Source organism: Ranitomeya imitator, chromosome 4 (assembly GCF_032444005.1).
Source record: "Ranitomeya imitator isolate aRanImi1 chromosome 4, aRanImi1.pri, whole genome shotgun sequence".
Taxonomy (NCBI): Eukaryota; Metazoa; Chordata; class Amphibia; order Anura; family Dendrobatidae; genus Ranitomeya; species Ranitomeya imitator.
The window spans coordinates 691,184,410-691,209,323 of NC_091285.1; positions in this window are offsets into that span (position 1 = coordinate 691,184,410).

Consider the following 24,914-nt stretch of genomic DNA (forward strand, 5'->3'; position numbering starts at 1 on the left):
CTCTCTCTCAAACAGTGGGTCATAGAAAGCCTTTTTTTTTATTTGGTTTATAAATTCTCCCTGAGAAAATTTAAAAAAAATCAGTGGGAGATTAATATTGGCCTTTGGGCTTGTGTGCCACTCCTGACTCCTGTGTGTGCCATCTCTCTCTCTCAAATAGTGGTCCATAGAAAGCCTTTTTTTTTTTTGGTTTCTAAATTCTCCCTGAAAAAATTAAAAAAAAATATATACAGATTTATACAGTCACCACTAGGGAGAGCTCACTATATACAGATTTATACAGTCACCACTAGGGGGAGCTCACTATGTACAGATATATACAGCCACCACTATCGGGAGCTCACTATGTACAGATATATACAGCCACCACTATCGGGAGCTCACTATGTACAGATATATACAGCCACTACACAGATTTATACAGCTACTAGAAGCTCACTTTGTACATATACAGTCATGGCCAAAAGTATTAACACCCCTGCAATTCTGTCAGATAATACTCAGTTTCTTCCTGAAAATTATTGCAATAACAAGTTCTTTGGTATCATTATCTTCATTTAATTTGTCTTAAATGAAAAAAAAAACACAAAAAGAATTGTCCTAATGCCAAATTGGATATAATTCCACACCAAACATAAAAAGGGGGTGGACAAAAGTATTGGCACCGTTCGAAAAATCATGTGATGCTTCCCTAATTTGTGTAATTAACAGCACCTGTAACTTACCTGTGGCACCTAACAGGTGTTGGCAATAACTAAATCACACTTGCAGCCAGTTGACATGGATTAAAGTTGACTCAACCTCTGTCCTGTGTCCTTGTGTGTACCACATTGAGCATGGAGAAAAGAAAGAAGACCAAAGAACTGTCTGAGGACTTGAGAAACCAAATTGTGAGGAAGCATGAGCAATCTCAAGGCTACAAGTCCATCTCCAAAGACCTGAATGTTCCTGAGTCTACCGTGCGCAGTGTCATCAAGAAGTTTAAAGCCCATGGCACTGTGGCTAACCTCCCTAGATGTGGATGGAAAAGAAAAATTGACAAGAGATTTCAACGCAAGATTGTGCAGATGTTGGATAAAGAACCTTGACTAACATCCAAACAAGTTCAAGCTGCCCTGCAGTCCGAGAGTACAACAGTGTCAACCCGTACTATCCGTCGGCATCTGAATGAAAAGGGACTGTATGGTAGGAGACCCAGGAAGACCCCACTTCTTACCCCGAGACATAATAAAGCCTGGTTGGAGTTTGCCAAAACTTACCTGAAAAAGCCTAAAACATTTTGGAAGAATGTTCTCTGGTCAGATAAGACAAAAGTAGAGCTTTTTGGGCAAAGGCATCAACATGGAGTTTACAGGAGAAAAAAGATGCATTCAAAGAAAAGAACACGGTCCCTACAGTCAAACATGGCGGAGGTTCCCTGATGTTTTGAGGTTGCTTTGCTGCCTCTGGCATTGGACTGCTTGACCGTGTGCATGGCATTATGAAGTCTGAAGACTACCAACAAATTTTGCAGCATAATGTAGGGCCCAGTGTGAGAAAGTTGGGTCTCCCTCAGAGGTCATGGGTCTTCCAGCAGGACAATGACCCAAAACACAGTTCAAAAAGCACTAAAAAATGGTTTGAGAGAAAGCACTGGAGACTAGGGTTGAGCGAAACAGATCGTTCATTTTTAAAAGTTGCCGACTTTTGGCAAAGTCGGGTTTCATGAAACCCGACCCGACCCCTGTGTGGGGTCGGCCATGCGGTACGCGACTTTCGCGCCAAAGTCGCGTTTCAATGATGCTAAAAGCACCATTTCTCAGCCAATGAAGGTGAACGCAGAGTGTGGGCAGCGTGATGACATAGGTCCTGGTCCCCACCATCTTACAGAAGGGCATTGCAGTGATTGGCTTGCTGTCTGCGGCGTCACAGGGGCTATAAAGAGGCGTTCCCGCCGACCGCCATCTTACTGCTGCTGATCTGAGCCTAGAGAGAGGTTGCTGCCGCTTCGTCAGAAGCAGGGATAGCGTTAGGCAGGGTCCATTAACCACCAAACCGCCTGTGCTGTAGCGATTTCCACTGTCCAACACCACCTTTTGTTTGCAGGGACAATGGAAGCTACATTTTTTTTTCATTGGGCTGCCCTAGAAGGCTCCCTGATAGCTGCATTGCTGTGTGTACGCCACTGTGCAAACCAACTGCTTTTTTCAAAGCACAAATCCTCTTGTTCCTTCCTTCCGTAATTGTAGGACAGTCCTTTTTTTTTTTTTCCCTACAAAAAATAAGTTGTGGGAGATTAAGATTGGCATTTCTGCTAGAGTGCCATCCCTGTGTGTGCCATCTCTCTCACATAGTGGGCGATAGAAAGCCTTTTTTTTTTTTTTGGGTTTATAAATTCTCCCAGAAAAAAAAACCAGTGGGAGATTAATATTGGCCTTTGGGTTTGTGTGCCACTCCTGACTTATTGTGTGCCATCTCTCTCTCTCAAATAGTGGGCCATAGAAAGCCTATTAATTTTTTTTTTTTTTGGTTTCTAAATTCTCCCTGAAAAAATAAAAAAAAAATCAGTGGGAGATTAATATTGGCCTTTGGGTTTGTGTGCCACTCTTGACTCATTGTGTGCCATCTCTCTCTCTCTCAAATAGTGGGCCATAGAAAGCCTATTAATTTTTTTTTATTTGGTTTCTAAATTCTACCTGAAAAAAATCATAAAAAGATCAGTGGGAGATTAATATTGGCCTTTGGGCTTGTGTGCCAGTCCTGAGTGTGCCATCTCTCTCTCAAATAGTGGGCCATAGAAAGCCTTTTTTTAAATTTGGTTTCTAAATTCTCCCTGAAAAAATTAAAAAAAAATCAGTGGGAGATTAATATTGGCCTTTGGGCTTGTGTGCCACTCCTGACTCCTGTGTGTGCCATCTCTCTCTCTCAAATAGTGTGTTAGGACTGGCGGAACGCACCAAGACAGATGATAAAGGTGCGTTCGCAGTCCGGGGTCCACCGTGCAGGTGAGAACCTGCTGCTAGCAATTTGCAGACCATATGGCGGTACACTAAAGTATACACGTGTGGGTTAAACCTCACCCAGCGTGAAGAAAGCGATCCTGTTAATTCACAGGACCGCAGTACCGCACTAGTGCGCGAGCAAGTGGTCAGCGGACTTAACCCCAGAAGGGATTGGAGCCCGATTAGACCCTTGCTGGCGTAACACCGCAACTGGGTGTGTAGAGAACCTTAAGAAATCTATGTGCACAAGAGTGCGAGCGATGCCGCACTAACGGATGCCACTAACCACCCAGACTCGGGTATGGAAAGCGCAAGGCAGGCGCACGGCGCCGTACTGGCAGGCACAGCTACAGGACGCTGTGATGTGTGTTTAGTGCTGTAGGCTAAGTCGGGCGCTAGATAGCAGCCATACACCTTCCGCGAACAGACATTCAATAGGGAAGGGGTTTCCAAGGACGACTTGCACTCACAACATACACACATAAGCAATTGTAAGACAATACTAGCGCATGGCCGTGCGGTCATGCGCAGTTTATATAGCAGCAGCACAGGAAGTGGCCACAGCACTTTTGCCCTTCTAGGACCTGCCAAGAGGACCAATGGAATGTGCTGCAGAGCCTGAGCACATGACCCTCGATCTCCAACGGGAGACCTTACGCTGGGCATGCTCAGTACATGCAGACAAGGACTTAGTCCCAGAGAAGTCCGCTCGCTGCTGACCAGCACTGACTTTAATGGCAGAGACTGGAGAAGCAGCACTAACTCTCAGAACAGAGTGAGAATGAGCAAGACGCTGGGACCGACGTCCTTGCTGAGCAGGCTCCACTGCGGCTGGACAAGAATGGGAGACCGCAGCGGAAGTGGCTCGAGATTCCCCCTGTGCAGAAGCGGGAACTCGACCCCTAACATTACCCCCCCTCCTAGGGCCCCCCCCTCCTTGGGCCTTGCTACGCTCGAAGGCAGCAATGAGCTGCGGAGCCCGAATGTGCTCAACAGGCTCCCAGGACCTGTCCTCGGGGCCATAACCCTTCCAGTCCACCAAATAAAATTTTTTACCACGCACCACCCTGCACCCCAAAATAGCGTTCACCTCATAATCGACCGTAGACAAACCCGATGTCCCAGCAGATGACTCGGAAAAGCGGGACATATACACGGGTTTCAAGAGGGACACATGAAAGGTGTCGGTGATACCCAGGCGTGGCGGAAGGGCCAAACGATAGACCACAGGATTAACCTGCTCGAGGACCTTGAATGGACCCAAGTAGCGAGGAGCAAATTTAGTGGACTCAACTCGCAGCCTGATGTTACGGGCGGAGAGCCACACCAAGTCGCCAGGAGCAAAGGTCGGAGCGGGGCGCCGATGAGCATCAGCGGAGGACCTCATTCTCTCCTTAGAGGCCCGAATGGCATCCTGAGTGCGGTCCCAAATATCCCGTGCCTCCACAGCCCAGTCTGCCACCCTGGAGTCGGCGGAAGACACGGGCATAGGCACAGGTACCCGTGGATGCTGACCATAGTTGAGGAGGAATGGGGTTTGTCCAGTGGAGTCGGCTACGGCGTTGTTCAGTGCAAACTCTGCCCATGATAGCAAGGATGCCCAGTCATCCTGCCTGGCTGAAACAAAATGTCGCAGGTATGTGACCAAGGTCTGGTTGGCCCTCTCTACCAACCCATTCGTCTCGGGATGATAAGCGGAAGAGAGATTCAACTCAATACTGAGAAGACGACAGAGCTCTCTCCAGAACCGAGACGCAAACTGGGGACCCCGGTCACTGACAATTTTGTCTGGCATACCATGTAGGCGGAAGATATGTCTAATGAACAACGCTGCCAAGGCCCGTGCAGAAGGTAACCGCGGCAGCGGCACCAAATGCACCATTTTTGAGAAATGATCGGTGATGACCCAAATGATGGTACAGCCGCGAGACTTGGGCAAACCCACAACAAAGTCCATCCCGACCATCTCCCAGGGCCTATCTGCCACCGGCAAGGGATAGAGCAAACCAGCTGGCCTTTGACGCGGAGATTTATTTTTGGCGCAGGAGACACACGCCAGAACATAATCCCTGACATCCCGGACCATATGCGGCCACCAGTACGTCCTCGCCAGTAGCTCAGATGTCCTCTTTGTCCCAAAGTGTCCACCCACCCTGGACGAATGAGCCCAAGAGAGAACCTCCGGTCGCAAATTAATGGGCACAAAAGTCTTGCCCGGAGGCACAGACTCTAGCGAAACCGGCGCCACGGTTCTCAGGCTCTCGGAAGGGACAATAAGCCGAGGCTCCTCTTCCTCCTCCTCAGTTGACATAAGGGAGCGAGAGAGAGCGTCAGCACGGATATTCTTCTCCCCGGCGAGATAATGAAGGGAAAAGTGGAACCGGGAGAAGAACAGGGACCATCTGGCCTGGCGAGAATTTAGCCGCTGGGCTGTCTGCAAATAGACCAAATTTTTGTGGTCCGTGTAAACTTGGAAGGGAAACCGCGCACCTTCCAGAAGGTGTCTCCACTCCGAAAAGGCCAACTTCATTGCTAGCAACTCCCTGTCCCCGATGGAGTAGTTCCTCTCCGCTGGCGTGAAGGTCTTGGAGAAGAAGAAGCATGGATGCTTCCGACCTTGAGCATCCTTTTGGTAGAGGACTGCTCCAGCACCAACGGACGAGGCATCCACCTCCAGTAGGAATGGCTTATCCACATCGGGACGATGTAAGATGGGAGCGCTAGCAAAGTGGGACTTAATAGAAGTGAAGGCCTTGGAGACCTCTTCCGACCACAATTTGGGATTCGCTCCCTTCTTGGTGAGGGCTACCAAGGGAGCTACCAGAGTTGAGAAGTGGGGAATGAACTGGCGGTAATAGTTTATGAACCCCATAAAGCGCTGCACCGCTTTAAGAGAATGGGGCTCTTGCCAGTCCATCACAGCCTGTAGTTTGGCAGGATCCATAGCCAATCCCTGGGCGGAGATGATATAGCCCAGGAAAGGTAAGGACTCCTGCTCAAACACACACTTCTCCAACTTTGCGTAAAGAGAGTTTGCCCGTAGGAGGTCGAAGACTCTGCCAACATCTCTCCGGTGGGAGTCAATATCTGGAGAAAAGATGAGAATATCATCCAGATAGACTACAACCGAGGTGGAAAGCATATCCCGGAAGATGTCGTTGACAAAGTCTTGAAAAACGGCAGGTGCATTACAGAGCCCGAAGGGCATCACCAGATACTCATAATGTCCATCTCTGGTGTTAAATGCCGTTTTCCACTCGTCCCCCTCACGGATGCGAATCAGGTTGTAAGCACCCCGCAGATCTAGTTTCGTAAACACTCTAGCTCCCTGAAGCCTATCGAAAAGCTCAGATATCAACGGCAAAGGGTACTTGTTCTTAACTGTGATAGCATTAAGACCCCTGTAGTCTATGCATGGACGTAGTTCTCCATTCTTCTTCTGCACGAAGAAGAACCCTGCCCCAGCAGGTGACACTGACTTCCTGATGAACCCTCTTGCCAGATTCTCTTGTATGTACTGAGACATTGCCTCCGTTTCCGGGAGAGATAATGGATAGACTCGACCCCGGGGAGGCTCAGCACCAGGCAAGAGATCGATAGGACAGTCATAGGGGCGATGGGGCGGAAGGGTCTCCGCCGCCTTCTTGGAGAACACGTCTGCATAAGACCAATATTGCTTGGGGAGAGAGGATAGATCTGCGGGTACCTCAGTAGTAGCAACCTGAACGCACTCTCGGTGACACCTACCCCCACATGATTCACCCCATCCCAGAATTCTGCCTGAGGACCACTCGATGTGAGGAGAGTGGTACCGTAGCCAAGGTATCCCCAACAGGACCTCATCAATACCCTCAGGAATGACGAGCAGAGAAATAATCTCCTGATGGGATGGCGACAGGGACAGAGTAACAGGGATGGTCTGATGTGTTATCTGTGCGGGGAGTGTCGACCCATTCACCACTCGTACCGTTACTGGTTGGAATAGCATAACCAGGGGTATTGCGTGACGTTGGGCGAAGGCAGAAGACATAAAATTGCCCTCCGCCCCAGAATCCACGCAGAGGTCTACCGAGTGGGAGGATGAGCCAAAGGTAATTGTCCCCTTAAAGGACAATTTGGAGGCAAACGTCGCAGTGTCTAGTGCACCTCCACCTACTACCACTAGACGCTGACGTTTCCTCGACCGCTGATGACATCTGGTGGCAAGATGTCCTGACTGTTGGCAAACATGGCAACCCTGGAGTGCACGAGCAGTCTGGGACTTAGATCCCGCTCGTGACACCACCTTAGGTTCCTGGAACTCAGGAGCCTGAACTGGAGATTCCAAAGGTTTGGCGAAGGTGGGAGCCAGCCGAAACCTCTGCCTACACTGGGCTCGCTCTAACCTCCGCTCGTGAAAACGGAGGTCAATGCGAGTAGATACTGCTATGAACTCCTCCAGTGTGGCGGGAATCTCCCTAGTGGCCAGAGCATCTTTAACGTGGTCAGCCAGCCCCCTCCAAAATATAGGGATAAGGGCTTTATCCGACCACTCCAGCTCAGATGCCAGAGTGCGGAAATGGACGGCAAAAAGGCTGACCAAGGACGAGCCCTGAGTCAGTGCCAACAGTTGGAGCGCCGTGTCATGGGTGACACGAAGTCCTAGAAAGACCTGTTTCAGAGTGCTCAGGAATAACGGAGCACTCTGCACCACATGATCGCCACGCTCCCACAGCGGCGTAGCCCACTGCAACGCCCTGTCCGACAATAAGGAAATTATAAAGCCCACCTTAGCCCGCTCTGTAGGGAAACGAGAGGCCAGAAGCTCGAGATGTATTGAGCACTGACTCACGAAACCCCTACAGGACTTACTGTCACCAGAAAATTTCTCTGGTAGCGGGAGGCGAGATAGCGTCGGTACAGGAGCGGCAGTGGACAAGGTAGCTGCAGCCACACTTGCAGCCTGAACAGCGACAGCAGTAACATCCACAGCTGAGGTTGAACGCTCAAGAGCCGCCAACCTTCCCTCCAGCTGCTGGATGTACCGCTGTAAACGCTGATCGTCCGCCATTTTACTAGCCAGACCCTGGCGCTAGTATTCTGTTAGGACTGGCGGAACGCACCAAGACAGATGATAAAGGTGCGTTCGCAGTCCGGGGTCCACCGTGCAGGTGAGAACCTGCTGCTAGCAATTTGCAGACCATATGGCGGTACACTAAAGTATACACGCGTGGGTTAAAACTCACCCAGCGTGAAGAAAGCGATCCTGTTAATTCACAGGACCGCAGTACCGCACTAGTGCGCGAGCAAGTGGTCAGCGGACTTAACCCCAGAAGGGATTGGAGCCCGATTAGACCCTTGCTGGCGTAACACCGCAACTGGGTGTGTAGAGAACCTTAAGAAATCTATGTGCACAAGAGTGCGAGCGATGCCGCACTAACGGACGCCACTAACCACCCAGACTCGGGTATGGAAAGCGCAAGGCAGGCGCACGGCGCCGTACTGGCAGGCACAGCTACAGGACGCTGTGATGTGTGTTTAGTGCTGTAGGCTAAGTCGGGCGCAAGATAGCAGCCATACACCTTCCGTGAACAGACATTCAATAGGGAAGGGGTTTCCAAGGACGACTTGCACTCACAACATACACACATAAGCAATTGTAAGACAATACTAGCGCATGGCCGGGCGGTCATGCGCAGTTTATATAGCAGCAGCACAGGAAGTGGCCACAGCACTTTTGCCCTTCTAGGACCTGCCAAGAGGACCAATGGAATGTGCTGCAGAGCCTGAGCACATGACCCTCGATCTCCAACGGGAGACCTTACGCTGGGCATGCTCAGTACATGCAGACAAGGACTTAGTCCCAGAGAAGTCCGCTCGCTGCTGACCAGCACTGACTTTAATGGCAGAGACTGGAGAAGCAGCACTAACTCTCAGAACAGAGTGAGAATGAGCAAGACGCTGGGACCGACGTCCTTGCTGAGCAGGCTCCACTGCGGCTGGACAAGAATGGGAGACCGCAGAGGAAGTGGCTCGAGATTCCCCCTGTGCAGAAGCGGGAACTCGACCCCTAACATAGTGGGCCATTGAAAGCCTTTTTTTTTTTTTTTTTTGGTCTCTAAATTCTCCCTGAAAAAAAAAAAATCAGTGGGAGATTAATATTGGCCTTTGGGTTTGTGTGCCACTCCTGACTCCTGAGTGTGCCATCTCTCTCTCAAATAGTGGGCCACAGAAAGCCTATTCATTTTTTTTTATTTGGTTTCTAAATTCTACCTGAAAAAATCATGAAAAAATCAGTGGGAGATTAATATTGGCCTTTGGGCTTGTGTGCCACTCCTGACTCCTGTGTGTGCCATCTCTCTCTCTCAAATAGTGGGCCATAGAAAGCCTTTTTTTTTATTTGGTTTCTAAATTCTCCCTGAAAAAATAAAAAAAAAATCAGTGGGAGATTAATATTGGCCTTTGGGCTTGTGTGCCACTCCTGACTCCTGTGTGTGCCATCTCTCTCTCAAATAGTGGGTCATAGAAAGCCTTTTTTTTATTTGGTTTCTAAATTCTCCCTCAGAAAATAAAAAAAAAATCAGTGGGAGATTAATATTGGCCTTTGGGCTTGTGTGCCACTCCTGACTCCTGTGTGTGCCATCTCTCTCTCTCAAATAGTGGGCCATAGAAAGCCTTTTTTTTTATTTGGTTTCTAAATTCTCCCTGAAAAAATAAAAAAAAAAAATCAGTGGGAGATTAATATTGGCCTTTGGGCTTGTGTGCCACTCCTGACTCCTGTGTGTGCCATCTCTCTCTCAAATAGTGGGTCATAGAAAGCCTTTTTTTTATTTGGTTTCTAAATTCTCCCTCAGAAAATAAAAAAAAAATCAGTGGGAGATTAATATTGGCCTTTGGGCTTGTGTGCCACTCCTGACTCCTGTGTGTGCCATCTCTCTCTCAAATAGTGGGTCATAGAAAGCCTTTTTTTTAATTTGGTTTCTAAATTCTCCCTGAGAAAATAAAAAAAAAATCAGTGGGAGATTAATATTGGCCTTTGGGCTTGTGTGCCACTCCTGACTCCTGTGTGTGCCATCTCTCTCTCTCAAATAGTGGGCCATAGAAAGCTTTTTTTTTATTTGGTTTCTAAATTCTCCCTGAAAAAAATAAAAAAAAAATCAGTGGGAGATTAATATTGGCCTTTTGGTTTGTGTGCCACTCCTGATTCCTGAGTGTGCCAACTCTCTCTTAAATAGTGGGCCATAGAAAGCCTATTAACTTTTTTTTATTTGGTTTCTAAATTCTACCTGAAAAAATCATAAAAAAATCAGTGGGAGATTAATATTGGCCTTTAGGCTTGTGTGCCACTCCTGACTCCTGTGTGTGCCATCTCTCTCTCAAATAGTGGGTCATAGAAAGCCTTTTTTTTTATTTGGTTTCTAAATTCTCCCTGAGAAAATTAAAAAAAAATCAGTGGGAGATTAATATTGGCCTTTGGGCTTGTGTGCCACTCCTGACTCCTGTGTGTGCCATCTCTCTCTCTCAAATAGTGGGCCATAGAAAGCCTTTTTTTAATTTGGTTTCTAAATTCTCCCTGAAAAAATGAAAAAAAAAAATCAGTGGGAGATTAATATTGGCCTTTGGGTTTGTGTGCCACTCCTGACTCCTGAGTGTGCCAACTCTCTCTCAAATAGTGGGCCATAGAAAGCCTATTAATTTTTTTTTTTTTGGTTTCTAAATTCTACCTGAAAAAATCATAAAAAAATCAGTGGGAGATTAATATTGGCCTTTGGGCTTGTGTGCCACTCCTGACTCCTGTGTGTGCCATCTCTCTCTCAAATAGTGGGTCATAGAAAGCCTTTTTTTTTTATTTGGTTTCTAAATTCTCCCTGAGAAAATTAAAAAAAAATCAGTGGGAGATTAATATTGGCCTTTGGGCATGTGTGCCACTCCTGACTCCTGTGTGTGCCATCTCTCTCTCTCAAATAGTGGGCCATAGAAAGCCGTTTTTTTTTTGTTTCTAAATTCTCCCTGAAAAAATAAAAAAAAAATCAGTGGGAGATTAATATTGGCCTTTGGGTTTGTGTGCCACTCCTGACTCCTATGTGTGCCATCTCTCTCTCAAATAGTGGGCCATAGAAAGCCTATTATTTTTTTTTATTTGGTTCCTAAATTCTCCCTGAAAAAAAAAAAAAAAAATCAGTGGGAGATTAATATTGGCCTTTGGGCTTGTGTGCCACTCCTGACTCCTGTGTGTGCCATCTCTCTCTCAAATAGTGGGCCATAGAAAGCCTTTTTTTTATTTGGTTTCTAAATTCTCCCTGAAAAAATAAAAAAAAAATCAGTGAGAGATTAATATTGGCCTTTAGGCTTGTGTGCCACTCCTGACTCCTGTGTGTGCCATCTCTCTCTCTCAGATAGTGGGCCATAGAAAGCCTTTTTTTTATTTGGTTTCTAAATTCTCCCTGAAAAAAAAAAAAAAATCAGTGGGAGATTAATATTGGCCTTTGGGCTTGTGTGCCACTCCTGACTCCTGTGTGTGCCATCTCTCTCTCAAATAGTGGGTCATAGAAAGCCTTTTTTTTTATTTGGCTTCTAAATTCTCCCTGAGAAAATAAAAAAAAAATCAGTGGGAGATTAATATTGGCCTTTAGGCTTGTGTGCCACTCCTGACTCCTGTGTGTGCCATCTCTCTCTCTCAAATAGTGGGCCATAGAAAGCCTTTTTTTTTATTTGGTTTCTAAATTCTCCCTGAAAAAAATAAAAAAAAAATCATTGGGAGATTAATATTGGCCTTTGGGTTTGTGTGCCACTCCTGACTCCTGAGTGTGCCAACTCTCTCTTAAATAGTGGGCTATAGAAAGCCTATTAACTTTTTTTTATTTGGTTTCTAAATTCTACCTGAAAAAATCATAAAAAAATCAGTGGGAGATTAATATTGGCCTTTAGGCTTGTGTGCCACTCCTGACTCCTGTGTGTGCCATCTCTCTCTCAAATAGTGGGTCATAGAAAGCCTTTTTTTTTTATTTGGTTTCTAAATTCTCCCTGAGAAAATAAAAAAAAAATCAGTGGGAGATTAATATTGGCCTTTGGGCTTGTGTGCCACTCCTGACTCCTGTGTGTGCCATCTCTCTCTCAAATAGTGGGCCATAGAAAGCCTTTTTTTTATTTGGTTTCTAAATTCTCCCTGAAAAAATGAAAAAAAAATCAGTGGGAGATTAATATTGGCCTTTGGGTTTGTGTGCCACTCCTGACTCCTGAGTGTGCCAACTCTCTCTCAAATAGTGGGCCATAGAAAGCCTATTAATTTTTTTTTTTTGGTTTCTAAATTCTACCTGAAAAAATCATAAAAAAATCAGTGGGAGATTAATATTGGCCTTTGGGCTTGTGTGCCACTCCTGACTCCTGTGTGTGCCATCTCTCTCTCAAATAGTGGGTCATAGAAAGCCTTTTTTTTTTATTTGGTTTCTAAATTCTCCCTGAGAAAATTAAAAAAAAATCAGTGGGAGATTAATATTGGCCTTTGGGCATGTGTGCCACTCCTGACTCCTGTGTGTGCCATCTCTCTCTCTCAAATAGTGGGCCATAGAAAGCCGTTTTTTTTTTTGGTTTCTAAATTCTCCCTGAAAAAATTAAAAAAAAATCAGTGGGAGATTAATATTGGCCTTTGGGTTTGTGTGCCACTCCTGACTCCTCTGTGTGCCATCTCTCTCTCAAATAGTGGGCCATAGAAAGCCTATTTTTTTTTTATTTGGTTTCTAAATTCTCCCTGAAAAAAAAAAAAAATCAGTGGGAGATTAATATTGGCCCTTGGGCTTGTGTGCCACTCCTGACTACTGTGTGTGCCATCTCTCTCTCTCAAATAGTGGGCCATAGAAAGCCTTTTTTTTTTATTTGGTTTCTAAATTCTCCCTGAAAAAATAAAAAAAAAAATCAGTGAGAGATTAATATTGGCCTTTAGGCTTGTGTGCCACTCCTGACTCCTGTGTGTGCCATCTCTCTCTCTCTCAAATAGTGGGCCATAGAAAGCCTTTTTTTTAATTTGGTTTCTAAATTCTCCCTGAAAAAATAAAAAAAAATTAGTGGGAGATTAATATTGACCTTTGGGTTTGTGTGCCACTCCTGACTCATGTGTGTGCCATCTCTCTCTCAAATAGTGAGTCATAGAAAGCTTTTTTTTATTTATTTGGTTTCTAAATTCTCCCTGAGAAAAAAAAAATCAGTGGGAGATTAATATTGGCCTTTGGGCTTGTGTGCCACTCCTGACTCCTGTGTGTGCCATCTGTCTCTCAAATAGTGGGTCATAGAAAGTCTTTTTTTTTATTTGGTTTCTAAATTCTCCCTGAGAAAAAAAAAAATCAGTGGGAGATTAATATTGGCCTTTAGGCTTGTGTGCCACTCCTGACTCCTGTGTGTGCCATCTCTCTGTCTCAAATAGTGGGCCATAGAAAGCCTTATTTTTTTTATTTGGTTTCTAAATTCTCCCTGAAAAAATAAAAAAAAAATCAGTGGGAGATTAATATTGACCTTTGGGTTTGTGTGCCACTCCTGACTCCTGTGTGTGCCATCTCTCTCTCAAATAGTGGGTCATAGAAAGCCTTTTTTTTTATTTATTTGGTTTCTAAATTCTCCCTGAGAAAAAAAAAATCAGTGGGAGATTAATATTGGCCTTTGGGCTTGTGTGCCACTCCTGACTCCTGTGTGTGCCATCTGTCTCTCAAATAGTGGGTCATAGAAAGCCTTTTTTTTATTTGGTTTCTAAATTCTCCCTGAGAAAAAAAAAATCAGTGGGAGATTAATATTGGCCTTTGGGTTTGTGTGCCACTCCTGACTCCTGAGTGTGCCATCTCTCTCTCAAATAGTGGGCCATAGAAAGCCTATTATTTTTTTTTTTATTTTGTTTCTAAATTCTACCTGAAAAAATCATAAAAAAATCAGTGGGAGATTAATATTGGCCTTTGGGCTTGTGTGCCTCTCCTGACTCCTGTGTGTGCCATCTCTCTCTCAAATAGTGGGTCATAGAAAGCCTTTTTTTTTATTTGGTTTCTAAATTCTCCCTGAGAAAATTAAAAAAAAATCAGTGGGAGATTAATATTGGCCTTTGGGCTTGTGTGCCACTCCTGACTCCTGTGTGTGCCATCTCTCTCTCTCAAATAGTGGGCCATAGAAAGCCGTTTTTTTTTTGGTTTCTAAATTCTCCCTGAGAAAATAAAAAAAAAATCAGTGGGAGATTAATATTGGCCTTTGGGTTTGTGTGCCACTCCTGACTCCTGTGTGTGCCATCTCTCTCTCAAATAGTGGGCCATAGAAAGCCTATTATTTTTTTTTATTTGGTTTCTAAATTCTCCCTGAAAAAAAAAAAAAAATCAGTGAGAGATTAATATTGGCCTTTAGGCTTGTGTGCCACTCCTGACTCCTGTGTGTGCCATCTCTCTCTCTCAAATAGTGGTCCATAGAAAGCCTTTTTTTTTTTTTTGGTTTCTAAATTCTCCCTGAAAAAATAAAAAAAAAATCAGTGGGAGATTAATATTGGCCTTTAGGTTTGTGTGCCACTCCTGACTCCTGTGTGTGCCATCTCTCTCTCAAATAGTGGGCCATAGAAAGCCTATTATTTTTTTTTATTTGGTTTCTAAATTCTCCCTGAAAAAAAAAAAAATCCGTGGGAGATTAACCCCTTTACCCCCAAGGGTGGTTTGCAGGTCAATGACCAGGCCAATTTTTACAATTCTGACCACTGTCCCTTTATGAGGTTATAACTCTGGAACGCTTCAACGGATCCTGGTGATTCTGACATTGTTTTCTCGTGACATATTGTACTTCATGATAGTGGTAAAATTTATTTGATAGTACCTGCGTTTATTTGTGAAAAAAACGGAAATTTGGCGAAAATTATGAAAATTTCGCAGTTTTCCAACTTTGAATTTTTATGCAATTAAATCACAGAGATATGTCACACAAAATACTTAATAAGTAACATTTCCCACATGTCTCCTTTACATCAGCACAATTTTGGAACCAAAATTTTTTTTTGTTAGGGAGTTATAAGGGTGAAAAATTGACCAGCAATTTCTCATTTCTACAACACCATTTTTTTTTAGGGACCACATCTCATTTGAAGTCATTTTGAGGGGTCTATATGATAGAAAATACCCAAGTGTGACACCATTCTAAAAACTACACCCCTCAAGGTGCTCAAAACCACATTCAAGAAGTTTATTAACCCTTCTGGTGCTTCACAGGAATTTTTTGAATGTTTAAATAAAAATGAACATTTAACTTTTTTTCACAAAAAATTTAATTCAGCTCCAATTTGTTTTATTTTACCAAGGGTAACAGGAGAAAATGGACAGCAATCATTGTTCTACAATTTGTCCTGAGTACGCCAATACCCCACATGTGGGGGTAAACCACTGTTTGGGCGCATGGCACAGCTCGGAAGCGAAGGAGCGCCATTTGACTTTTCAATGCAAAATTGACAGGAATTGAGATGGCACGCCATGTTGCGTTTGGAGAGCCCCTGATGTGCCTAAACATTGAAACCCCCCACAAGTGACACCATTTTGGAAAGTAGACCCCCTAAGGAACTTATCTAGAGGTGTGGTGAGCACTTTGACCCACCCAGTGTTAAGGACTGGCGGAACGCACCAAGTATAGATGGTAAGAAACTAGGTGCGTTCGCAGTCCGAGGTCCACCGTGCAGGTAAAAGACCCTGCAGCTAGCAAGACGGACAATATGGCGGTAAACTAAAGGATACACGCGTGGGTTAAACCTCACCCAGCGTGAAGAAAGCGATCCTGTTAATTCACAGAACCGCAGTACCGCACTAGTGCGCGAGCAAGTGGTCAGCGGACTTAACCCCAGAAGGGATTGGAGCCCGATTAGACCCTTGCTGGCGTAACACCGCAACTGGGTGTGTAGAGAACCTTAAGAAATATAAGTGCACAAGAGTGCGAGCGATGCCGCACTAACGGACGCCACTAACCACCCAGACTCGGGTATGGAAAGCGCAAGGCAGGCGCACGGCGCCGTACTGGCAGGCACAGCTACAGGACGCTGAGATGTGTGTTTAGTGCTGTAGGCTAAGTCGGGCGCTAGGTAGCAGCCATACACCTTCCGCGAACAGACATTCAATAGGGTAGGGGTTTCCAAGGACGACTTGCACTCACAACATACACACATTAGCAATTGTTTGACAATACTAGCGCATGGCCGTGCGGTCATGCGCAGTTTATATAGCAGCAGCACAGGAAGTGGCCACAGCACTTTTGCCCTTCTAGGACCTGCCAAGAGGACCAATGGACTGTGCTGCAGAGCCTGAGCACATGACCCTCGATCTCCAACGGGAGACCTTACGCTGGGCATGCTCAGTACATGCAGACAAGGACTTAGTCCCAGAGAAGTCCGCTCGCTGCTGACCAGCACTGACTTTAATGGCAGAGACTGGAGAAGCAGCACTAACTCTCAGAACAGAGTGAGAATGAGCAAGACGCTGGGACCGACGTCCTTGCTGAGCAGGCTCCACTGCGGCTGGACAAGAATGGGAGACCGCAGCGGAAGTGGCTCGAGATTCCCCCTGTGCAGAAGCGGGAACTCGACCCCTAACATTACCCCCCCTCCTAGGGCCCCCCCCTCCTTGGGCCTCGCTACGTTCGAAGGCAGCAATGAGCTGCGGAGCCCGAATGTGCTCCACAGGCTCCCAGGTTCTATCCTCTGGACCATGACCCTTCCAATCCACCAAATAAAATTTTTTGCCACGTACCACCTTGCTTCCCACAATAGCATTCACCTCAAACTCATCCGTGGATGAACCCGATGTCCCAGCAGATAACTCAGAAAACCGAGACAAACGAACGGGCTTTAAGAGGGAAACGTGAAAGGTATCGGTGATACCAAGGCGTGGAGGAATGGCCAAACGGTAAACCACAGGGTTGACCTGTTCCAGAACTTTAAACGGGCCAATGTAGCGAGGAGCAAACTTAGTGGACTCAACTCGCAGCCTGATGTTACGGGCGGAGAGCCACACTAAGTCGCCGGGAGCAAAGACCGGAGCGGGACGCCGGTGTGTATCAGCCGAAACCCTCATTCTCTCCTTGGAGGCCCGAATGGCATCCTGTGTGCGGTCCCAGATGTCCCGTGCCTCCACCGCCCAGTCTGCCACCCTAGAATCGGTGGATGACACGGGCATGGGCACAGGAACACGCGGATGCTGGCCGTAATTAAGGAGAAAAGGAGTTTGGCCAGTGGAATCGGCTACGGCGTTGTTCAAGGCAAATTCCGCCCAAGGTAGCAAAGATGCCCAGTCATCCTGCCTAGCGGAGACGAAATGTCGCAAATATGTCACCAGAGTCTGGTTGGTTCTCTACACCAACCCATTCGTCTCGGGATGATATGCAGAGGAGAGGTTTAACTCTATGCTGAGCAAACGGCAGAGCTCTCTCCAAAACCGAGACGCGAACTGGGGACCCCGATCGCTGACAATCTTATCAGGCATACCATGCAATCGGAAAACATGCTTCATGAACAACACCGCCAAGGCCCGTGCTGAGGGTAACCGAGGAAGCGGTACCAAATGTACTATCTTAGAGAAATGGTCGGTGACAACCCAAATAATGGAGCAGCCACACGACTTGGGTAAGCCCACCACAAAGTCCATTCCGACCATCTCCCAGGGCCTGTCTGCCACCGGTAGAGGGTAAAGCAACCCAGCAGGCCGTTGCCGAGGAGACCGATTCTGGGCGCAAGAAACGCACGCCTGAATATAGTCCTTGACATCTCGGACCATATGCGGCCACCAATATGTTCTCGCCAAAAGCTCAGATGTCCTCTTGGTCCCAAAATGCCCACCCACTCTGGAGGAGTGAGCCCAAGAGAGAACCTCCGGTCGCAAGTTAGCTGGCACGAAAGTCTTGCCCGGGGGCACAGACTCCAGCGAAACCGGAGCTACAGTTCTCAAGCTCTTAGGCGGGACAATAAGCCGAGGCTCCTCCTCCTCCTCAGATGACACTACGGAGCGGGAGAGAGCGTCGGCACGAACGTTCTTCTCCCCGGAGAGAAAATGGAGGGTAAAATGGAACCGGGAGAAAAACAGGGACCATCTAGCCTGGCGAGAATTTAGCCGCTGGGCCGTCTGTATATACACCAAGTTCTTGTGGTCAGTGAAGACTTGGAAGGGAAAGCGAGCTCCCTCCAAGAGGTGTCTCCACTCTGAAAAAGCCAACTTCATGGCTAGCAACTCCCTGTCCCCGATGGAATAATTCCTTTCCGCTGGTGTGAAAGTTTTGGAGAAGAAGAAGCAAGGATGCTTCCGACCTTGAGCATCCTTTTGGAAAAGGACTGCTCCAGCACCAACGGACGAGGCATCCACATCGGGGCGATGTAGGATGGGAGCGCTAGCGAAGTGTGACTTAATCGAGAGAAAGACCTTGGAGACCTCCTCTGACCACAACTTGGGATTTGCTCCCTTCTTGGTGAGGGCGACCAAGGGAGCTACCAAAGTTGAGAAGTGTGGAATGAACTGGCGATAGTAATTAATGAACCCCATAAAGCGCTGCACCGCTTTAAGAGAATGGGGTTCCTGCCAGTCCATTACTGCCTGTAGCTTGGCAGGATCCATAGCCAAACCCTGGGCAGAAATGATATAACCAAGGAAAGGCAAGGACTCCTGCTCAAACACACACTTCTCCAACTTAGCGTAGAGGGAGTTTGCCCGTAAGAGGTCGAAGACTTTGCGAACATCTCTCCGATGGGAGTCTATATCTGGAGAGTAGATGAGAATGTCATCCAGATAGACTACGACCGAGGTGGTGAGCATATCCCGAAAGATGTCGTTCACAAAGTCTTGGAAAACGGCTGGGGCATTACAGAGCCCAAAGGGCATCACTAGATATTCATAGTGCCCATCCCTGGTGTTAAAAGCCGTCTTCCATTCATCCCCCTCACGGATGCGAATCAGGTTGTAAGCACCCCGCAGATCTAACTTTGTAAATACCTTTGCTCCCCGTAGCCTATCAAAGAGCTCAGATATCAGGGGTAATGGGTACTTGTTCTTAACGGTAATGGCGTTAAGACCCCTGTAGTCTATGCATGGACGTAAGTCTCCAGTCTTCTTCTGTACGAAGAAGAACCCAGCCCCTGCCGGTGACACTGACTTCCTAATGAATCCTCTTGCCAGATTCTCCTGAATATACTGGGACATTGCCTCCGTCTCCGGGAGAGATAACGGGTAGACTCGACCCCGGGGAGGCTCAGCACCAGGCAAGAGGTCAATAGGACAGTCATAGGGGCGGTGAGGCGGAAGAGTCTCCGCAGCTCTTTTGGAGAACACGTCTGCATGGGACCAATAGTGCTTGGGGAGAGAGGAAAGATCTGCGGGTACCTGTGTAGTAGCAACCTGAACGCACTCCCTCTGACATCTACCCTCACAGGATTTACTCCATCCCAAAATTCTCCCAGAGGACCACTCAATATGAGGAGAATGGTAGCGAAGCCATGGCATCCCCAACAGGACCTCATCAATTCCCTCAGGAATGACTAATAGGGAGATTATCTCCTGATGTGATGGAGACACAGATAGCGTAAAAGGAATGGTTTGGTGGGTAATCTGTGAAGGTAGTGTTGACCCATTTACCACTCGAACGGTCACTGGCTGGGCGAGCATCACCAAGGGTATTGCGTGACGCTGGGCAAAGGCGGAGGACATAAAGTTACCCTCTGCCCCAGAATCCAAGCAAAGCTCGACCGTAAGAGTGGATGGGCCTATGGTAATTGTCCCCTTGAAGGACAACTTTGAGGCAAACGTCGCCGTGTCTAGTGTACCTCCTCCAACTGCCACTAGACGCTGACGTTTCCCCGACCGCTGAGGACTCTTGGAGGCAAGACGTCCTGACTGCTGGCAAACATGACGGACCTTATGTGCACGAGCGGACTGAGACTTAGATCCCGCTCGTGTCACCTCCAAGGTCTCATGTGACTCAGATGCCTGGACTGGGGATTCCAAAGGTTTGGCGAAGGTAGGAGCCAGCCGAAACCTCTGCCTACACTGGGCTCGTTCCAACCTCCGCTCGTTAAAACGGAGGTCTATACGAGTAGAAATAGATATTAACTCCTCCAGTGTGGCAGGAATCTCCCTAGTGGCCAGAGCGTCCTTAACATGGTCAGCCAGGCCCCTCCAGAATATGGGGATAAGGGCTTTATCCGACCACTCCAGCTCGGAAGCTAAAGTACGGAATCGGACGGAAAAATGGCTGACCAAGGACTCACCCTGAGTTAATGCCAGTAGTTGGAGCGCTGTATCATGGGTGAGTTGAGGTCCTAGAAAGACCTTTTTCAGCGTGCCCAGAAACAACGGAGCACTCTGCACCACATGATCATCACGCTCCCACAGCGGCGTAGCCCACTCCAACGCCCTGTCCGACAACAGCGAGACAATAAATCCCACCTTAGCCCGCTCTGTAGGAAAACGTGCAGCCAGGAGCTCGAGGTGGATAGAGCACTGACTCACGAATCCCCTACAAGTTTTGCAATCTCCAGAAAATTTTTCTGGCAATGGGAGGCGGGATAATGTCGGAACAGGGGTGGCAGTGGACAAGGTTGCTGCCGCCACGCCAGCAGCCTTTACAGCAACTGCGGTAACATCCACAGCTGAGGTTGAGTTCTCGAGAACCTTCAACCTACCCTCCAACTGCTGGATATACCGCAAAGATTGCTGAATGTCCGCCATACTAGCCAGACCTTGGCGCTAGTATTATGTTAAGGACTGGCGGAACGCACCAAGTATAGATGGTAAGAAACTAGGTGCGTTCGCAGTCCGAGGTCCACCGTGCAGGTAAAAGACCCTGCAGCTAGCAAGACGGACAATATGGCGGTAAACTAAAGGATACACGCGTGGGTTAAACCTCACCCAGCGTGAAGAAAGCGATCCTGTTAATTCACAGAACCGCAGTACCGCACTAGTGCGCGAGCAAGTGGTCAGCGGACTTAACCCCAGAAGGGATTGGAGCCCGATTAGACCTTTGCTGGCGTAACACCGCAACTGGGTGTGTAGAGAACCTTAAGAAATATAAGTGCACAAGAGTGCGAGCGATGCCGCACTAACGGACGCCACTAACCACCCAGACTCGGGTATGGAAAGCGCAAGGCAGGCGCACGGCGCCGTACTGGCAGGCACAGCTACAGGACGCTGAGATGTGTGTTTAGTGCTGTAGGCTAAGTCGGGCGCTAGGTAGCAGCCATACACCTTCCGCGAACAGACATTCAATAGGGTAGGGGTTTCCAAGGACGACTTGCACTCACAACATACACACATTAGCAATTGTTTGACAATACTAGCGCATGGCCGTGCGGTCATGCGCAGTTTATATAGCAGCAGCACAGGAAGTGGCCACAGCACTTTTGCCCTTCTAGGACCTGCCAAGAGGACCAATGGACTGTGCTGCAGAGCCTGAGCACATGACCCTCGATCTCCAACGGGAGACCTTACGCTGGGCATGCTCAGTACATGCAGACAAGGACTTAGTCCCAGAGAAGACCGCTCGCTGCTGACCAGCACTGACTTTAATGGCAGAGACTGGAGAAGCAGCACTAACTCTCAGAACAGAGTGAGAATGAGCAAGACGCTGGGACCGACGTCCTTGCTGAGCAGGCTCCACTGCGGCTGGACAAGAATGGGAGACCGCAGCGGAAGTGGCTCGAGATTCCCCCTGTGCAGAAGCGGGAACTCGACCCCTAACACCCAGTGCTTCACAGAAGTTTATAATGCAGAACCGTAAAAATAAAAAAATCATATTTTTTCACAAAAATTATCTTTTCGCCCCCAATTTTTTACTTTTCCAAGGGTAAGAGAAGAAATTAGACCCCAAAAGTTGTTGTACAATTTGTCCTGAGTACGCTGATACCCCATATGTGGGGATAAACCACTGTTTGGGCGGATGGGAGAGCTCGGAAAGGAAGGAGCGCCGTTTGACTTTTCAATGCAAAATTGACTGGAATTGAGATGGGACGCCATGTTTCGTTTGGAGAGCCCCTGATGTGCCTAAACATTGAAACCCCCCACAAGTGACACCATTTTGGAAAGTAGACCCCCTAAGGAACTTATCTAGAGGTGTGGTGAGCACTTTGACCCACCCAGTGCTTCACAGAAGTTTATAATGCAGAACCGTAAAAATAAAAAAATCATATTTTTTCACAAAAATTATCTTTTCGCCCCCAATTTTTTATTTTTCCAAGGGTAAGAGAAGAAATTAGACCCCAAAAGTTGTTGTACAATTTGTCCTGAGTACGCTGATACCCCATATGTGGGGATAAACCACTGTTTGGGCGGATGGGAGAGCTCGGAAAGGAAGGAGCGCCGTTTGACTTTTCAATGCAAAATTGACAGGAATTGAGAGGAGACGCCATGTTGCGTTTGCAGAGCCCCTAATGTACCTAAATAGTAGAAACCACTCACAAGTGACACCATTTTGGAAAGTAGACCCCCTAAGGAACTTATCTAGATGTGTGGTGAGCGCTTTGACCCACCAAGGGCTTCACAGAGGTTTATAATGGAGAGCCGTAAAAATAAAACAAAAATTTTTTTCCCACAAAAATTATTTTTTAGCCCCCAGTTTTCTATTTTCTCGAGGGTAACAGGAGAAATTGGACCCAAAAATGTGTTGTCCAATTTGTCCTGAATGCGCTGATACCCCATATGTGGGGGGAAACCACTGTTTGGGCGAATGGGAGGGCTCGGAAGGGAAGGAGTGCCATTTGAATGCAGACTTAGATGGAATGGTCTGCAGGTGTCACATTGCGTTTGCAGAGCCCCTAATGTACCTAAACAGTAGAAACCCCCCACAAGTGACACCATTTTGGAAAGTAGACCCCCTAAGGAACTTATCTAGATGTGTGGTGAGCGCTTTGACCCACCAAGGGCTTCACAGAAGTTTATAATGGAGAGCCGTAAAATTAAACAAAAATTTTTTCCCACAAAAATTATTTTTTAGCCCCCAGTTTTGTATTTTCCCGAGGGTAACAAGAGAAATTGGACCCCAAAATTTGTTGTCCAATTTGTCCTGAGTGCGCTGATACGCCATATGTGGGGGGGGGAACCACTGTTTGGGCGAATGGGAGGGCTCGGAACGGAAGGAGTGCCATTTGGAATGCAGACTTAGATGGAATGGTCTGCAGGCGTCACATTGCGTTTGCAGAACCCCTAATGTACCTAAACAGTAGAAACCCCCCACAAGTGACGCCATATTGGAAACTAGACCCCCCTGGGAACTTATCTAGATGTGTTGTGAGAACTTTGAACCCCCAAGTGTTTCACTACAGTTTATAACGCAGAGCCGTAAAAATAAAAAATCCTTTTTTTCCCACAAAAATTATTTTTTAGCCCCCAGTTTTGTATTTTCCCAAGGGTAACAGGAGAAATTGGACCCCAACAGTTGTTGTCCTATTTGTCCTGAGTACGCTGATACCCCATATGTTGGGGTAAACCCCTGTTTGGGCACACGGGTGAGCTCGGAAGGAAAGAAGCACTGTTTTACTTTTTCAACGCAGAATTGGCTGGAATTGAGATCGGACGCCATGTCGCTTTTGGAGAGCCCCTGATGTGCCTAAACAGTGGAAACCCCCCAATTATAACTGAAACCCTAATCCAAACACTCCCCTAACCCTAACCACACCTCTAACCCTGACACACCCCTAACCCTAATCCCAACCCTATTCCCAACTGTAAATGTAATCTAAACCCTAACTGTAACTTTAGCCCCAACCCAAACTGTAGCCCTAGCCCTAGCCCTAACCCTAGCCCTAACCCTAGCCCTAACCCTAGCCCTAACCCTAACCCTAGCCCTAACCCTAACCCTAACCCTAGCCCTAGCCCTAACCCTAGCCACAACCCTAACCCTAACCCTAGCCCTAACCCTAGCCCTAACCCTAGCCCCATCCCTAACCCTAGCCCTAACCCTAGCCCTAACCCTAGCCCTAGCCCTAGCCCTAACCCTAACCCTAGCCCTAGCCCTAATGGGAAAATGGAAATAAATACATTTTTTTATTTTTCCCTAACTAAGGGGGTGATGAAGGGGGGTTTGATTTACTTTTATAGCGGGTTTTTTAGCGGATTGGCAGCCGTCACACACTGAAAGACGCTTTTTATTGCAAAAAATATTTTTTGCGTTACCACATTTTGAGAGCTATAATTTTTCCATATTTTGGTCCACAGAGTCATTTGAGGTCTTGTTTTTTGTGGGACGAGTTGACGTTTTTATTGGTAACATTTTCGGGCACGTGACATTTTTTGATCGCTTTTTATTCCGATTTTTGTGAGACAGAATGACCAAAAACCAGCTATTCATGAATTTCTTTTGGGGGAGGCGTTTATACCGTTCCGCGTTTGGTAAAATTGATAAAGCAGTTTTATTCTTCGGGTCAGTACGATTACAGCGACATCTCATTTATATCTTTCTTTATGTTTTGGCGCTTTTATACGATAAAAACTATTTTATAGAAAAAATAATTATTTTGGCATCGCTTTATTCTCAGGACTATAACTTTTTCATTTTTTTGCTGATGATGCTGTATGGCGGCTCGTTTTTTGCGGGACAAGATGACGCTTTCAGCGGTACTATGGTTATTTATAGCCGTCTTTTTGATCGCGTGTTATTCCACTTTTTGTTCGGCGGTATGATAATAAAGCGCTGTTTTTTGCCTCGTTTTTTTTTTTTTTTTTCTTACGGTGTTTACTGAAGGGGTTAACTAGTGTGCCAGTTTTATAGGGCGAGTCAATACGGACGCGGCGATACTAAATATGTGTACTTTTATTGTTTTTTTTTATTATTTAGATGAAGAAATGTATTTATGGGAATATTTTATTTTTTTTTCATTATTTAGGAATATTTTTTTTTATTTTTTTTTTACACATTTGGAAAAATTTTTTTTTACTTTTTTACTTTGTCCCGGGGGGGACATCACAGATCAGTGATCTGACAGTTTGCACA